Below are 7,838 nucleotides of genomic sequence, written 5' to 3' on the forward strand. Positions count from 1 at the left end.
AACTTCATCATTGATGTTTGAATCAAATATTGATGTTTTTTGGCTAGAAGTAGTAATGATACTTATAATTTATATAACTTTTATATAACTTATATAGTAGTTATATATAATGTATATAACTTATAATTTAATAACTTATAATATCTCACAATTACAACTTTTTATCACATCTTAAAATTTTCTGTTAGAATTTAGATTATATCACACTCAAGAAGGCAGCTTATAAAATTGCAACTGCAATATAACACATATAATAATATATAACACATATTTAATATATAACACATCTTCAGATTTTTGAGAAATAAACTGAAGAACTGTGAGAATAGTCAGAATTGTGATACATAAACCCAGACTTGAATGTGAAAAGGTTATAAACCCAAAGTTGTGGCAGGAAAAGGGTCAGAACTGTCAGATATGAATTCGAAAAAGTGGAAAAAAGTTAGAATTGAGAGATATTAGATCACAATTAAGAAAACAAATCAGAAGAGTGAGATATGAACTTAAAAATTCTGAAAATGTTAAATTTCTACTTACTTTTTTCATCCAAAATGCCTAAATTTTTAAATCGCTATATTTTTTCAATGGCCTATTTGTTTTTCTCTAATAATTTGTTAATGAACTTACTGAAACTCTGAATCTGCCAGAAAGAAAGATCCACTTCCAGGATGAATATTTGCAGCTCTGTAATTGATTGCAAGTTTCCATTGCTCATCTCAAAATCAATCAACAAACAATAGACTGAACCACAACTTTTTTTTTTTTTTTCATTTTAATCCCTGTGCACTGTTCAAATTTATTACCCTTTCGTTATGTTCGTTATAGGGTTGGGCCTTTAGACGATGCCATCGTCCATCACTGATGGCCGTGAAACTTCAAGATGCTGAGCCGGCATCGCGATCCATCGCCCTGCCCCACATTTATATTGATATATAACTTATTATTTGTATGTTATCTTATTAGCAATAACCATCTTTTTATGAATGGTTTTAAATTTTACATATACCTGCCGCATACACGGCTGACAGCATCGTGAGGATTAAATGAAGGATTAATGGGTAGATTCAGTGGCAAATGCTGTTACCTGCAAACCCCATCCCACAGACTTTACAGTGAATGGCTTTAGTCATTTTCATAGCAGACTTGAAGCCACTGGAAGACTTTTATCCACTCTTGGAAAAGTGTAAATGCTGGATTAACATTCAGCACATGATCCCTAATAAGATGTGCCATTATTAGTAACTGTAGGTAAATCTGTCAGTGTTATTTTCATTCTCTCATCTTTGCAATGTTTCACATTAGTCTTCATACGATGCCAAATTGGTCAACATCGCCCAACCCTAGTTCGGTATGATATCATCCACTGAAATAAACTGCTGTAAAAATGCATGAGATAAATATTTTTGTCAAATTGTTTTGCATAAATCTGTAAATTAACCTCAGTCCTGATCAAAGGGTTAAAGGGTCACGAAACACCAAAACACATTTTTTGAGCTGTTGACAGTCGTATATGTGTCCCACACTGCTAAAAACACTATTAGGACACCTGTATTTCACTAAAAAGTGTAAATTGGTTGTTTTTGCGTTATTTCAAGCAAATTCGTACTTCCGGTTTGAAACGAATTTTTGAAGCTGCGTCACGGTCATGACATAATAGCGTTGTATTCCAGTGTGCAGACTGGGCGTCTGTGCCAGAGTGTGTCTTATTACGTCTTACAGTGTGATGCATTAATGCATGAGTAAGGCTTGGTTCAAACCAATCAGCACGCTCTATTGTGCATCTTCATTAATATTCATTAGTGTCACAGTGTTTTCACGACAGAGACGCCACGTTGTGTTGGCAAAACAAGCGTGAAGTGTTGCTTTTATAGTTTGCTGCCATTAAGTTTTGTTTTCATTTTCTCTCTGTGAGAGCTCATCTGGAGTCACATGTGGATTAACAGTGTACGTGACGCTCGACAACAATAACTTACGTGTCTAAGGAGGATTATTGTTTACCTGAGAGCTGTTCTCATCTCCAAACGCTGAGATCCGGATTCGCTTGTAGTCTTCTCTTAATAAAGACGCGGCTCTAGTTACTGGTGATTGTCCTGTCTCTACAGATTTGGTAAGTGAGCGACCAGTACTCTTTGTTTATTCAGTTTGCTCGTATCGAACTAAGTTAACTATTGAACAGAGTCACCGAGTGTAAACACGTTAGCATCACAACCAAACTTTAACCTCGTGTAGGGTTTTTACAGCATTTAGTGACCGGAATAACACACTCGGCTTTCTGACGCTACCTGCCGTGTGCATCTAAGCTTCCGGGAAATGCGGAGTTTTTTTTTTCTCTCATTCGCCGTGCGGTATCAAACATTGCATGAAAAATACACGCTTAGAGCAGTTCCTCGAATCAAATATCTCGTTTGTCGCGAGGGGCATGAATGAATTCCCTGAATGAAAGAGCCAAACTGCAGTTAAAGTCCAACATTTAATAATTTGGCAAATAATTCGACTACAGATGTCCATGTAGGTTAAACACAATCACTTTCTCCTGTCTGTGTATTTTGACTCTGAAACTCACGCGTGCCCAAATAGACACTCCCACACCATCCCACTTTAGTTCCTCCGACACTCCCCCCTAAACAGAGCTGGACACGCCCACTTTTCTGACTTTTTCAAAAGTAGAGGTGTGAAAACACCCTGCTGAAACGAGGGGGTTTCAAGGCCCTTTAATGGTGCTAACTGATGATTAACAGTAAAAATTACAAATTATACCTTTTGCAGACAGCAAAAACCACCAACAATCAAAAATGCATGAATATTTAATCAAAAAATGTGGTTATAATAAAAGTCAATGGGACAAAAACGGCAAACAGTACAGTACAGAGAAAAAATTATGCAATGCATCAAAGGCATGTTGTTTCACATGTATCAGGTAAAAAAAATACAGTCCACAGTTACTTTTTATAATGAAAATACATCATTTTGAGTGTTTTTTTTTTTTTTTTTACCAAATCAGTGACATCATTAATGAATTTGGTGATTAAAGAGCTTAAATTCTTTAATTTTCTAAGCAATTTAGTAGATTTGATCAGGACTGAGGTTGATAAACAGATTTATGCATTTTTACAGCAGTTAAATTTAGTTTTTATCCCGAACATAGAAAAGGGTAGTAAATTGTGCATCATTGAATTTTTTTTTATTATTCAAAGCAGTCTCAATATATATGATTTGTCACCAAAAATCCTTCGGCTAGCTGAGAAACATAAAAAGTTATGGCTAAATTAAGACAAAAAATAAATATCACCCTACAGTAGATGAAAACATCCCCAACAGGACATAGGGGTTAATTATCTGTGTCACTTGAATCTACATCACAATCCAAAAGCAAAAATCAGATTCCTCACACTGCCATCACAAAAAAAAATATTTATTTAAAATGTTACTTTATGCTCCATAAAACATGAGTAATAACAATAAAAATGCAAATGTATCAACCATCCCTTCAAACGTGTTTTATGGATCTTTTGTGTTTTTACACAAGACTTGACACACTTACTGTACTTCTAGTTTGTAAGTGAACAAAGGGCACTAATGAGGTAATGATGTCATACATCTGTGTGTCAGAGACCATGTGTGTGCGAGCATATGTGTGTGTGTCCTGACAGTGAGTAGGATGGATGAGTAGACACTGATGTTGTGCACAATGGGTAGCCACTTAAGAGCACATTTTGCGGTAGATTGATTACAAAAGCATATGGCAAGCATGAGTGTGACTTTATTGGACAATGGTTTATTGTGTTCCAGCTGCTGTGCACTCCACCTTCATTATGTGGGCCATATATGGCATATGTGAGGAGGAACACGAGCAATATGATTTATATTTTAGCTGAGTTGCAATTTAGTTGAACATCTGAGAAGCTGGTTATGAGACCATTTTCATTACGAAATCAATTGTATCATAACTATTTTGGAGGCCCAAAAAGGATTTCTACAGCATGTCTGTGTTTTTAAAATATGGTTATCATCACAATGTTAAGTATGTTTTGAAAATGAATATGTATGTGCTTTACATGTTTAGTCTACATGCAAGACTTTGTACTTGACAACCACTTGGCTTTTTTTAGAAATGTAGACTGAGAATGTACTGACAATGTTGCTGTCTGTAAACAACTTTTACTCAATATTAAATGATTGTCTGACACAAAGGATTTTACAGCAGAAATTCTAAATTTAGCAGACAATTTAAAGGGTTTTGCAATGTTTTTATCTATAGTTTTTTTTATTGAAAAAGTTACACAACAAAACTAGCTCAATGGCAGTCAAAATTAACCCAAAACTAGCTAGCTCAATAGTCAATCAGAACTAGTCAAATGGCCAGTCAAAACTAGTCCAATGGCCAGTCAAAACTAGTCCAAAAATAGCTAAAAGGCACTCAGAACTAGCACAATGGCCCATCAAAACATGTCCAAAACTAGCTCAATGGCCAGTCAAATCTAGCCCAAGTGCAAGTCAGTACTAGCCCAATGGCCAGTCAATACTCCAATGACAGGTCAGTATAGCCCAATGGCCCGTCAAAACTAGCCCAATGGCCACTCAGTATTCCAATAGCAGGTCAGTACTAGCCCAATGGCCCATCAAAACAAGCCCAAAACTAGCTGAATGCCCCATCAAAACTAGCCCAATGGCAAGTCAGTACTAGCCCATTGACCTGACAAAACTACCTCAATGGCCAGAACTAGTCAATGGCCAGAACTAGTCCAGTCAAAACTAGTCCAAAAATGGCTAAATGGCCCTCAGAACTAGCCCAATGGCCCGTCAAAACTAGCCTAAAACTAGCTTAATAGTCAGAACTAGTCCAATGGCCAGTCAAAACTAGTCCAAAAACGGCTAAATGGCCCTCAGAATTAGCTCAATGCCCAGTCAAAACTAGCCCAATGGCCCATCAAAACTAGCACAAAACTAGCTCAATGGCCAGTCAAATCTAGCCTAAGAGCAAGTCAGTACTAGCCCAATGGCAAGTCAGAACTAGCTCAATGGCAAGTCAGTACTAGACCAATGGTCCATCAAAACTAGCTCTATGGCCAGTCAAAATTAGCCTAATGGCAAGTCAGTACTAGCCCATTGGCCTAACAAAACTAGCTCAATGGCCAGTCAAATCTAGCCTAGGGGCAAGTCAGTACTAGCCCAATAGCAAGTCCGTAACAAACCAATGGTCCATCAAAACTAGCCTTTATGGCCAGTCAAAACTAGCCCAATGGCAAGTCGGTACTAGCCCATTGGCACACTCAAAACTAGCCCAATGGCAAATCAATACAAGCTCACTGGCCAGTCAAAACTAGCCCAATGGCAAGTCAGTATTAACCCAATGGCCACTCAAAACTAACCCAATAGCCACTTAAAAATAGCCCAATGGCCAATGAAAATTAGTCTAAAAGTAGCTAAATGGCCCTCAGAACTAGTTCAATGCCCAGTCAAAACTAGCTTAATGGCCCGTCAAATCTAGCTCAATTACTAGTGAAAACTAGCCCGAGGGAAAGTCAGTACTAGCCCAATGGTCAGGCAAAACAAGCACAAAGATAAGTCAGTACTAATCCATTGGCTCAACAAAACTAGCCCAAGACTAGCTCAATGGCCTCTCAAAACTAGTCCAATGGCAAGTCAGTACTAGCCCAATGGGACACTCAAAACTAACCAAAGGGCAAGTCAGTACTAGCCCAATGGCTAGTCAAAACTAGAAGTTTGAGGCAAAAGTCATAGTTAACGTTTTACGAAAATTGTATTATAAAATAAAGGGTGACTAATCATTTTTATTCATGCCATAAAAACTCAACTTAGATTAACTTTGAATATTATTTGTCTTTTTCATGTAATTTTTTTTAGGTATTAATGCAGGCTAAAACCAAGTTGTGCTTTCAAGAGACTTTTTTTTTTGCCCTTTCAAAATTCTATATATAAACCAGTAAAACTTCTGCTTTAGTTAGCCTACCAAATGGTGTTCCATTACATGTTCAGGAAGAGCTTTATCAATAATCTGAACACTTGCAGCAAAAAAAAAAAAAAAAAAAATGTCCTCGAGTCTCAAAGGACCAACACAAACCGAGGCCACATCCTGACAGGCGCTTTCCTGTGATGACCCATAATTCACGTCTGCCATGATTGAGAGCAAAACCTGCCCGGCTTTGATTTATTCCCAGAGCGTCTTGGGAGCCATTGTGTCTAAATGAAGAGTATATGCTGTGGAAACTTGCGCCTCTGTTTGCTGTGTGCCCAAACTTGGTTGTGCTGCTGTGTACAATGCTATTTCAGGGCTCATGTGCAGGAAACACTGGCATTTGTGTGTATGGGTGTGTGTCCTGATAGAGATAACAGAATGATGCTAATCAGATTAAACATTAATTTCTAAATTTGAATGCTTTTAAATAATTTATTTAAAAAAAAAAATGCACACAATTGGTTTTAATAAAAGACAAAAATCAAGCTTTTACTGTCTTTAATTTCTTATGTTTTGTCATTTTTTAAAACATTTTCTTTTCGGCTTCGTCCCTTTATTAATCTGTGGTCGCCACAGCGGAATGAACCAGCAACTTATCCTGCACATGTTTTACGCAGTAGATGCCCTTCCAGCTGCAACCCATCACTGGGAAACATCTACACACACACGCACGCACGCACACACACACACACTCAGTCACACACACACAACAGACAATTTAGCCTACCCAATTCCCCTATACCACATGGTTTTGGACTTGTGGGGGAAAACAGAGCGCCCGGAGAAAACCCACGTGAACCGGGTCTCGAACCAGCAATCTTCTTACTGTTAGGCGATTGTGCTACCCACCGTTTCACATTCTTCATTCTCTCCTTAAAAGTTAATAAGTCCTTGCTCACAAAGGAAACAGTTATTATTAGTTATTTAAAAAAAAAAAACCTTATAAATAAATAAATACAAAAAAATAATTGTTATTTAAATGTTTCATATTACATCATACTTTAACATGTAGATTATTGCTGTGATTTAAAGCTGAATTTCCAGCAGACACTTCAGTATTCAGCATAACAGTTATTCAGAAATCTTTCTAATTGCATGATTTGATGCAAAAAAAAAAAAAAAAAAAAAAACATTACTTTCATTATCAATCTAGAAAACAGTCATGCTTTATATATTCATTTTCTTAATACTGTAGAATCTATACTCGGTTTTGCCAAACTGTCCAAAACCCACCCAAACACACCCAAACACACACACACACACACACACACACACACACACACACACACACACACACACACACACACACACACACACACACACAAAAACTGCCAAGTGTTAGATTAAAATTTTATTTCATTTTATTTTTTTGAATAAATTAGCTTAGTTACCGATTTTAACCATAAAGCAAGAAACACCAGCAGTCACAGAAACACAACATAACCGGATCACATTGAAACACTGTCCCAGCCTCTAAAGGCTGATTTACACTTCTACAATACAATAGCTCCATCGCGCTCACGTGGTTCTCGATCCCGCCCAGTCTTGTCAGCGCTACCAAGCCGACCAATCCTAGAGCTTGCGCTACGCGTTGTTGCGACGCGTAGTTACATTTTTTGAGAGGTTTTTAAAAGTTGATAAATCAATATAGAGAAATTTAAGGCCCTTAAAAGTATTAAAGTCTTAAATGCTATTTTGCATATATCGTTTTAGATTATGCAATGTATGGTTGTTTGCTAAAGTTTGCCTGTGAATCTCAGGATGCTGTGCAGTTTCTGAAATCAATGAAATCCTGGTAGATTTGACATCATGTTGCTTTGTTTACTGTAGTAACCAAGGAACACCGTTATTTCAGCAGTTC

The 7,838-nt window shown here is 37.2% G+C and overlaps 1 long non-coding RNA gene across 1 annotated transcript; it reads left to right on the forward strand.

Moving 5' to 3' along the window:
• Nucleotides 1-234: 234 nt before the first annotated feature.
• Nucleotides 235-6,389, forward strand: LOC141376312 (uncharacterized). The gene is made up of 2 exons (XR_012386139.1): nucleotides 235-1,456; nucleotides 2,707-6,389. It is a non-coding gene; the product is annotated as an uncharacterized lncRNA (long non-coding RNA).
• Nucleotides 6,390-7,838: the final 1,449 nt, after the last annotated feature.

Source organism: Danio rerio, chromosome 10, assembly GCF_049306965.1.
Source record: "Danio rerio strain Tuebingen ecotype United States chromosome 10, GRCz12tu, whole genome shotgun sequence".
In the NCBI taxonomy this organism is placed as follows: domain Eukaryota; kingdom Metazoa; phylum Chordata; class Actinopteri; order Cypriniformes; family Danionidae; genus Danio; species Danio rerio.